Genomic DNA, 10,824 nt, shown 5'->3' on the forward strand with positions numbered 1-10,824 from the left:
TTACCTAAGTTTGTCTTCTCTGTTCATTAGGGATTATTTTTGGAACAAAAACAATGTGTTTCCAAAGGAGTGCTGTTATGTGGCTTTGTTAATTACACACACACACACACACACACGGCTTTGCAGGCATGATTAAAATTAATTTGCCTTGGTTTCCTCCATTGCAATGGGCTGCTGCTGGATTCAAAACAATGCTTCTCTGTGTTGTTGTACAAGAGTCTTTGCAAGAGAGCAGGATGTAGTTGGCTCCACCTATGGTGACCCTGCCCTCTGCCCCAGCAGCCCCCACTGGAACCAACCCTTTTCCATTGGAAGGGCCAGCTCACATGACATAGCAGCCCGTGGGTTTTTTAACCATGGGCGAGTGGAGAGAGTGGATGTGCTGCCTCTCGCATGCCCGCCACTCCTGCTTTTAATCAGCAACCCATGAGCAGCTTTTTCACAGGTTGCTGAGTGTGCTGTCTGAACGTGGACTGCTGGGGTTGCTGAGGAGCTAAATAACCCAGCAGCTAACCCAACAACAACCATATTTATTATTTATTTATTACATTTATATCCCGCCTTTTTTCCTCCAAGGAACTCAAGGTGGCGTACATAATCCTCCTCCTCCTCCATTTTATCCTCACAACGACAACCCTGTGAGGTGGGTTGGGCTGAGAGTCTGTGACTGGCCCAAAGTCACCCAGTGAGCTTCCATGGCCGAGTGGGGACTAGAACCCGGATCTCCCGACTCCCAGTCTAGCACTCTCGCCACTACACCATGCTAGCCACTACACCATAGTTAACACTCTCTTCCACTCCTCCCTGACAGCCCATGGGTTGTTTAGCTCAAGGCATATATTAGGAGCAACATGCTGGAGCATCACAAGAGTCCATTTTGTAACTCTTCAAAAGCAAAGCCTGCGTCATTTCCCAGGGATTCAGTCTCGCTGGTCTGTGCCTGTGGCAATGGAGGCAGACTGAAGTGTAGCTGCCCGTTTCCTCCCTGAGAGGGAAACATCTCATGTGGGGCACAAACAATTCTGTAGCACTTCCCATTAATATGCAGATAATTAGGAAGGCTACTTTGGAACCTGATTAGTGTAATCAGTGGTGGTGTCACCGTGATGGTTAGGTTAGGAGAGTGGACAAAGAAAAACTTGGTGGTCAAAGAAAGATGTTCACAATGTATGGTTGTGTAGTTGAAATATGCACAGGGATATGGAACCCCACACTTTAGCCCAAGGTAAGTTGACCAAACAAGCTGGATGCTTCACATTCAAAATGGAGACAACTGTGTCAGTACAATGCTAGCATACTTCTGTCTCTTTGTCACAGTAATTAAGGAGGATGTTATATAATTACCGTTCATTAGTATAAGTAAGGAAGGGAAAGAGATGCCAATGAGGATAGCAAGAGTACCTGTCAGAAACTATGAATTCAAGGAATCAAGGCCTGATAGAACCTGCATCTGAGATAAGTATCTCTAGCCCTCTGTGGAGCTGCAGCTGAGTGCCAGGGATCCACCCCAGGCGGCACAGTGGGGCCCATGAGGATAAAGGCTGGGCTCCCAGAACCACACTCAATTGGACCCCACTGGGTCTTTCAGTAAGAAAGGCTTCTAGGCCCAATTCTGTTCCATATCTTCACAGTGCGTAGTTGGGCTGGGGAATGAAGATTCCTTTGCACTAATGTTCCGTTCAGGACAAGAGCAGGCAGCACTCCAGATAATGAGAACAGCGCATTTCTCAGCAGTCTTTTTGGCAGCAAGAAACCTGGAACTTGAATTCCCCATCCATTAGAGATCCATCAGTCATGCATTTGTTGCTTCTAGAGCTGGAGACGAAGGCAGGTAGAACTCCAATGAGGATGGAAGTGTTAGCAGGGAAGCTGTGACCATCAGGCGAGAGATAATGGACCCACTCCATTGTGCAAGCTCCGCTGAAATGAAGAGGAGCTGTGCAAAAGCCCAGAGAGAGTAGAATGGAGGGCCCAGACCAATGACTAGTGGACATCTCCAAGACCGTGGAGCTCCTGGGGAAGCTCAGGCTTCTCTGCTCCACGTGTTGTAACAGAAAAACTGGAGGCTAAAATCTCAGGGTTCTTGGTAGTAAATACCCAGGCCCAGTTTGGCCCAGATGCTGAAGGCGAAGTTCCTTTGGAGACTAAGACCAGAACGTTCACATTCTTTCAGATCTACTTAAATTCTACAAATAAAGACTAAAACAATGACATAAGCTAAAATAATATAAATGCATTGCATCCTGGGAGTGTTCTCCCCAAAGCTGAAGTGACTGAGGACGTCCATGTCACAGAGTACCCACGTGGACCCTCAACATCTGAATTGGCACCATGGCTGCAAAGGTGCATATGAGCAGCCCACAAGCCCCTCAACTGTGCAATTCCATTGCCTTCACGGGTGCCGGCGCACCCAGCACTGTCTCAGAAACAGGGAGACGGGTTTCCCTAAAAGCGCCTGCAGCATGAGACCCTTGCTCAACATCTGGGTGGAACCTCATTCAGATGTAATGAACGTGTGCATGTATATCGCCACATTTAGCTGAGGGCACCATTCCTTGGCATTTCTCAACTGTCTGATGAGCAGGCAAGGGCCTGCCTCTTCCCCCCAGCCTTGAGGGCTGCTTGGCATTGGCAGCCTTTGGTCCTCACTGTGAGACTGGTTGCTCCAAAGGTTTATGGAAAAGGGAGTGGAGGAAGGCAGGAGGGTGGGGGGAGTTGCAGGCTTTTCTGCTTATGGTCTCTTATCACAGAGGAGGAGGGACAAATGCACCCAGTCAACTCACAATGGATGCACCGGGAAGGGGAAGGTGTGACTGCCCTAAGACCCAAGGGACACATGGCATGCCTCAGGGCGCTTGGCACGCGTTCCAATGGGACGCGAAGGTAGCTCAGGATGTCTGGCTCCAGGGGATATGACAGCCGCCACCGGAGCCCTGTGCACAGTCACTAGTTCAGCTCCCAGTGACTCGGCATTTTGGTCCAAGCAAACAACATTGCAATTAGCCAAATGCTGTCACTCACAGGATGTGTAGCACATGGAAGGTGTCACCTCAAAATGGGGAAAGACCTGAGCAACATGCTTCTCATTCCTTCTCCAGATCCTAATCTCATGTGCCGCCAACTGGAAGTGTGTTGCTGGTAAACTCTAAAATGCTGCCCACATCAAAGGAGGTCCATTGCTAATATTTCTGCTCCATCTGGTGCTTTGATGCTATCCTAGAAAAACGAAGAAGCTCCCTGAACCAGGAAGCACAATGTGGCATACAAGAAATACATACAGAAACTGGACGTTGAGCTAGGCGGATGGTGATATGCGTTGTGTGGCAAATATTGGGACTCATATCGCCCAGCCTGACTTAGCTAAGCAGTTAGGTGATTCCATGATCAAATGCATCAAAGGATACTCTGCATTAGGATGTCATGATTTTATTCCATCACCCAGTCCCACACAACCAGGCCTCTTAGGCCGAGAGTAGTTTTTCAAAGTACAGTCCTGTGGCAATCTCCTTGTGATACCTAGCATTCTGGGAAAGATCTGTGCCAGGATGGAGAGTGGTAAATAGCTGACAGTGGAGGTTGCGGTGTCAAAACAGGAGACTATAAATCAAGGGGGTAACAGTGGTATTAGGTCATGAGCAATAACAGCCATAAACTAGAAACGTTATCAACCCAGGAAGGGATGCTTGAAATGGGAAACATCTGGTCACCCAGGCTAAAATGCATATACAACTGTTTTTGACACAATCGATTCATTTGTCACTGACATATCAGTTGCATATTTTGATGATTACAGATATTGTTTCACAGCCATATTTTTGTACCTAGAAATCTGGTTTTGAGTCCAGGAGATATAAACTTTTTAGAGCAGATTTAGTAATGTGTTATATCTATTGTACTGAGGGGAAACATACCATAGGACTATACATAAGCAGATAAACACGTGTAAAAATGCTTAGCATGTATAAAAGGCAGTCCAGGGATCAAAGATTTCAGTTCCCCATGGGAGACCTCACCTTGGTTGCTTGATCTGCGAGGACTGGTAAGGTGCCACATTTACTGTGACGTCCTGCTCTTCATCAGCCTTGTTGTGAGCCAACGTATCTTGATGTTGTCTTGATTTTGTTTATGTCAGCATCGTGTGCTTAGTGCTTATTCTGTACTAGGGATGTACCTGAAATAGGTAAAAGGCAGAAAACACAAGAGTTGTTGTCTCTGACAGTTGTTACTGAACTAAAAGTCTGTGTATCTAGCACCAGATGTCAGTGAGAACCTGCATTTCCTGGTGACAGCTCACGCTGCAGAAAACTGAGTGGGAGTGGTAAACTGGTGGGCTAGGCCCCCGTAAATACTGGAGTCCATCAGGGACAGATTTGTCACAGTTGTGGATCTCGATTTCCATTGTATCACCTTATTAACTACTACTACTGAGCATTGCATCTGTAGTGGAGTGATATGGGCTGGTGCTGGCATATCTGCCTTGCCATGGCATTTCTGGTGTTGCACCAGCATAGCAGGGCTTCTGCAAAACCCTAAAGCCCCTCAGTTGGCATAAGTCCAGTATAGGATTGTATACTATCCTATAGTATACTTGTGCAAATAACACACTTATACCTTACTTGTGCAAATAAGCTTTGTCAAGATGAATAGCACCAGCTTCCAGATAAATGCATTGGACCATGGAACCCATTCCCTAGGGAGGTGGGGGGCTCTCCCACGCTGGAGGCATTCAAGACGAGGCTGGACAGCCACCTGTCAGGGATGCTTTGACTTGGATTCCTGCACTGAGCAAGGGGTGGATTCGATGGCCTTAGAAGCCCCTTCCGGCCCTACTATCCTATGATTGGAACGTGCTTCCTCCCAGTGAGTGTGCACCTAATTCTTCTGGGTTTGGGCAGTCTGTGACCTGTCCTCCCTGGAGAGGAGCCTCTCTCCCTGAGTGGAAACATTTTACCAGTCAGTGCACTCTGGGAGTAGCCCTTCACCTGCACTTCCCACATCCATTCTGCCCCATGTGGGGCCATGATTAGACTTTGGGCTTCTAGGCAGGCTCCTGATGCATTTATAGCTGCATGCAAGTTAATCTGTAATCATACCAAGAAATCAAAGGAAGTCTGAAAGCAAGAAGTATTAGTCAGCTGCCAGGTCAGAACGCATTTGTGAGCTGGATTGCCCAACACTCACCTGCCTTTCCAGAGCTCGTCCCCAGCGACGCAGGTGGATCCCAGTGAAGCATGACTGAGAGGCGTGCTATTTAGAGCACATGACAGTCAGCTGGAGTGGCCAGCCGGAGCTGAGCTCTGCCTCAGTTCCCGACAGGGCCTTCTTCTCTGAGGTTCCCGCACAGATATCTCCGGAGAGGACGCCAGCTGCACACAAGCAGCGGGCTGGCTGCCCCTGGACTGCTTTAGACCAGTGCCCTGTGAGGTGAGTGCTGTGGAATGGGAGTCGGAGCACACGTGGGGCCGGGGCCAAGTGGGCCTGCTCCCTTCGCACTTGCGTGGCAGCTTTACAGAGGGGGGCCATCCGGGCAGGCAAACACCCAGCGCTTGCCCGAGGCCCATCAGGACCCCGTGCTTCCTTATGGCTTCAGACACCCACCCTGCCCGCGCCCAGGAACCTGCTCTAGGCCAAACGTGGCTCACAGCAGAAGGGACCCCATCCCTTCGTCTCAGACTGCAGCTGGCAGAGCCGTGAAACATGACCAGATGACCCCTCTTCTGCCTACCCTTGCTGGGGCTCTGTTATCCTTGCCATGCTTCTGCACCAGCAGAGGAGGTATCCGTGGCTCCCCACAGGCCTTGCTCTCCATGTCAGTTCTTGCTGGTAGCCAGCCCCCCCCCCCCTGCTTCAGTTCTGGCCCACCTCATGATCTGCAGCAAGCCTGCTAACCCTCTAGTGACTTTTTTCTTTTCTCTCAATACAAAGCCAGTTCCATCTACCCTTCATATCTTCTCTTAAAATCTCATCTCCCCAGCTGACCAGGAGACCCGGTTTTTCTTTTCCTTTTGATACGCTAATAAAACCTTCCGTTTATTCTTCATCTGTAGTTGGCTTTACTTCACCTTTCTCATCTCATGTGCCAACATGCCTTTGGAACCCTTCTGAGGGAGGTTGTGTCCTTTTTGCTACCCACTGTGTTCTTCCCTTTTATGTTTCAGGTCCTGCAAAAGGCCTTTGCTTAGCCAGCTTAACCTCCTGCAAAGAGAACAAGTTTGGGGGCAGGGGGCTGCTGTGTACCAGAAGACTTTACAGTTTAGTACAAAATATTATTACCCATAGCATTTTATTGCAGAGTGCTTATTGCAATATTGTATTTTATTTCTCCACTTAACAACCCAGTGAGGTAGGCCAAGAAAAGAATAAGCGATTTGGAAGACAGAAACAAAATTCAAAGTGATCTGGATAGACTGGAGTGCTGGGCAGAAAACAACAGAATGGCATTTAATAGGGACAAATGCCAAGTTCTGCACCTAGGAAAAAGAAACCAAATGCACAGTTACAAGATGGGGGATACGTGGCTCAACCACACTACGAGCGAGAAGGATCTTGGAATTGTCGTCGATCACAAGCTGAATATGAGCCAACAATGTGATGTGGCTGCAAAAAAGGCAAATGCTATTTTGGGCTGCATTCATAGAAGCATCGCTTCCAAATCCCGGGAAGTACTAGTTCCCCTCTACTCAGCACTGGTTAGGCCTCATCTGGAGTACTGTGTCCAGTTCTGGGCACCACACTTTAAGAAGGATGCAGACAAGCTGGAGAGGGTTCAAAGGAGGGCAACAAAGATGATCAGGGGACTGGAAACAAAGCCCTATGAAGAGAGACTGAAAGAACTGGGCATGTTTAGCCTTGAGAAGAGAAGACTGAGGGGAGATATGATAGCACTCTTCAAGTACTTGAAAGGTTGTCACAGAGAAGAAGGCCAGGATCTCTTCTTGATCATCCCAGAGTGCAGGACACGGAATAATGGGCTCAAGTTACAGGAAGCCAGATTCCGACTGAACATCAGGAAAAACTTCCTGAGTGTCAGAGCAATACGGCAATGGAACCAATTACCTGGGGAGGTGGTGGGCTCTCCCACACTGGAGGCCTTCAAGACGAGGCTGGACAGCCATTTGTCAGGGATGCTCTGACTTGGATTCCTGCATTGAGCAGGGGGTTGGACTCGATGGCCTTGTAGGCCCCTTCCAACCCTACTATTCTATGATTCTATGATTCTATCTGATGTTTCACAACTTCTACTATATGTCACAAAATTTTTAGACATTCTCGCTGTTGCAGAACCCAGAGTCAGAGAGACCACGGAGTGAAGGAAAAAGAGATTCTTTATTTAACGCGCGGGCTTAAGGCTGGAATCATTTCTAAAGAGCCAGAAGCCCCGAAATACATCAGCACATTGTTTTTATAGACATTGTGACACATATGAAACGGCTCCTCCTCCCCCTCCCGCGTGGGGTTGCAGTCCTCAACATTTCTTCTCCTAGCACCATTGTTTATAATACAAGAACTGGGTTATAGGGTAGCCATGATAAGCAGAGAACAGAAGAGAACAGCAGAGAACAAGATATACAATTGTATGACCTTTGACAAGATAAGGAATTCCTGTGTCTCGTCAGCTTACAACAATATATTCAAGGGAGAAAGAGCTCAGCAAGAACATGAAGCATGAGACTGCATGAGGCTACTTAGTCTGACCCCTGATATGGCTCTACATTCCCCCCTTAAATGCATAATTTCATTACAATTATAGCATATCTGATAACCATACAAAGCTTTTTGTGACATACATATTACTTAGCCTCTTGTTGGGCTATTAGAGCGTAGAGGGCAGCAGTTTTACCAGCTGAGACATAAAACAGATTGGTTAAACAGCGCATAAGACAAGGAACGCAGAGACATAACAGAACTTTTATGAACAACACTGGTAGAATTAGGATGAACAATGCTTCAAGCCAGCTAAGATCTGGAAGCCAAGGGGTTAACTAATTGAGCTAATTGTTTTGCCTTATTGTTTTGTTAGCTACTATATTGTGCAGCTTGTTGATCTGTTTATCTACAGCATTGCCATTATCAGTTAAGTTAAAACAACAGAGCTTTTGGTGTGTCTCACAACTTAAATGATGAAGAAGAGGTAATCTATACCAGCTCTATTTTCTAGAACTGCACCTCTTAGATCACGCAACTCTTTATTTAACAATGACAATGCTCGTGAAGTGGCATTTATGCTTTTGGCTAAGCTGCAAGCTAACCGGTTGATCTCCAGACCATCAGCCAAGGCTAAACCTGGAACCCCAACCAGTGACATTGCTAAGGCCAATTTTTCTGAGTCAGAATATAACTGCACATGACTATTACAATTTTTAGTTAGTTGGAGTGCTCGAGGCTGCAGTCGACGGATTTTCTCGGGCCACAGGGGAAGAATTGGCACCAGTTCAATTGGCGGCTGAGGCAACATGGGTGGTTATTAGACAAGTTGGCAGGAATGAATGACCAAGTGCGGGAACTACATGTCTAAAACCATCCATGAGGCAAAAGCATGTGGGCATCATTAAAAGATATGTTTTGATTTTTATTACAGTGGAAGGGGGCCAGGGATAGCTTTATATTTTCTGGAAAATTTTTGACAATTAAGCATTCGTGCACACATAGCATTTGTTTCAGCAACGATGGGGGTGCGTAGAGTGAACTCTGTAGGGGGTAGGATCTTTGCAACCACGCCCCAATTAGCATTTTGGGAATAAGTTAAACTTACACCATAAACTCTTAACATGGTATCTTTTTGAATTTTCCCAGGATGTCTACAGATAGGTATTAGGCAAGAGCTAATAAGCCTGTTTGCAGGTATACCTCTTGGCAAACAAAAATGTTTTACTCTCGTGATGTTAGCCAGGTGAAGCCAGTAATTATCAGCAAATCACTGGGACAAACTTCTCCTTCCAGGGGCAGACCCCCCTTTTTGCACCTTATTAAGGAAACACAATGCAACACTACTAACACTACAACACGCATGTTTGATCTTCTTTGGGATCTGACCGTACGCCGGGCAGCTATTCACCTGGCAAGCTGCAGTAGGGTCTAGTCCCCTTCTTCAATTCTCCAGTTGCAGGTCTGACCGTACGCAGGGGGACATTCTCCCGGTGTGTCCACAGTAAGGTCTAGCCTGAGTCTTCTTACTGCTTTTTCAGAATGATTTTTAAAGGATTTTCAGGATTTCTGTTTATAGTCTACTCTCCCCCTCTCGCTCTCTTGACTCGTGTCCAATGTATCCAGGGTTTAACTCCAGCTGCTTTCATAGCTGTGGGAGTGGAAAGTATGACAATTCTCAGTCCTCTCCATCTGGGAGTCAAAGGGTTATTTTTCCCTCTTTAACTCATACTTTAACTCTTGGTTGGAAAGGATGAACTTCTGTGATGGGAATGGCTTATTTTCTAAGACAAAGCGAGGCTGGGCTTGAAGACCTTTGCTCAGTGTTTGGACTTCTTGTTTAAGGCTAAGGTTTGCTTGCTTTTGATGCCGCTCCAGTGTCAATTACGAAGTCAATGTCACGGCCCCTCTCAAGCTGTCTCCCTCTTCGCCCATTCTGGCCCCTTTGGTTTTCTCCTTTGTGTATGTGATTTTTTTTATTTTACTTGGGCATTCATGCCACTAATGTCCATTTTGTCCACACTGGGCACACTGGTTCTTTTTTAAGAATCTTCTGCCTCTGCCGGGTCTTCTTCTTTTCTTCTTTTGTCCACGTCTTCTTGGGCCTCTGGGTTGAGGGGGGTGTACTGGCGATAGGCATTTGAAAGACGCTCCAAGTACGCTCTGGGGCCTCGGTGGCAACCAGGTAATAGAATGTAGTGAGAATGAATCTCATGAGAATGAATCTCACTTCTTCATCGCCATGATCCAGCACAGCCTCAGGTGTGTTTCCGTGGCCTTAAGCATGCCTGACTCTGACTTGGATTTGTGGTCTCTATTGACCTGTGTCACTGTAGTCATGATGATAGTGACAATGATGATGGTGATGTATCCCTCATAATGCCTAAATTGCTTTATATTCTCTCTCATTTGTACCCATAACATCCTTCTGAAATGGGTCACTATTAATTTTGCTTTACCAATGATAAAACTGAAACTGAAGTATGAGATGTAAGGATCTGAACCCAGGTCCAACCTCAGCTTGGCATTGCTGACTTTCTCTTGTAGGGGCATATCTGCATGCTGGTTATTGGGGGGGGGATGGGGGGGGGCTGTGTTTCAGCCTGCACTGCTCCCCTGCCTACCCTCACAGCTAATCAGTACAGCTATGGAGTTTCCTCAGCAAGCTTCTTGCTGGTGACACAGGAAGGAGGCAACCTCATGTCGGAGGCAGGAGCTCCGTCACTGCCTGAGACCAAGGGAGCTTTCTAAGGAATCAGTGTCCCTACAGCACACTTGCTGCACAGCCACAGAAAGTGCCTGGAGGGTGGGGAGGGGTAGCTGCTACCACAAGCAGTTAATGCAAAGCATCCCATAGTATGACCACACTTGGAATGCCTCTGGCCACTGTGCCCCAGAAAGGATATTGCAGAGGGGGAAACGGTGCAGAAAAGGGCAGGCAAAATGATCAGGGGTTGGTGCAACTCCCCTATGAGGAAGGGGCATGCTTGGGGCTCTTTAGCTTAGAAAAAAACAGGTAAAAGGGGATGTGATAGAGATGTATAAAACTATGCATGGTGCAGAAAAAGTTTTCCTCCCTTTCCCACAATACTAGAACCCAATGGGATCATTTCACGGTGGGAGATTCAGGCCAGACAAAAGGAAGGGCTTCTTCACACAGCGCAGTTAAACTACAGAATT

The sequence above is a fragment of the Heloderma suspectum genome, chromosome 4 (assembly GCF_057233095.1).
Source record: "Heloderma suspectum isolate Gila_16-S chromosome 4, 16-S_ref, whole genome shotgun sequence".
In the NCBI taxonomy this organism is placed as follows: domain Eukaryota; kingdom Metazoa; phylum Chordata; class Lepidosauria; order Squamata; family Helodermatidae; genus Heloderma; species Heloderma suspectum.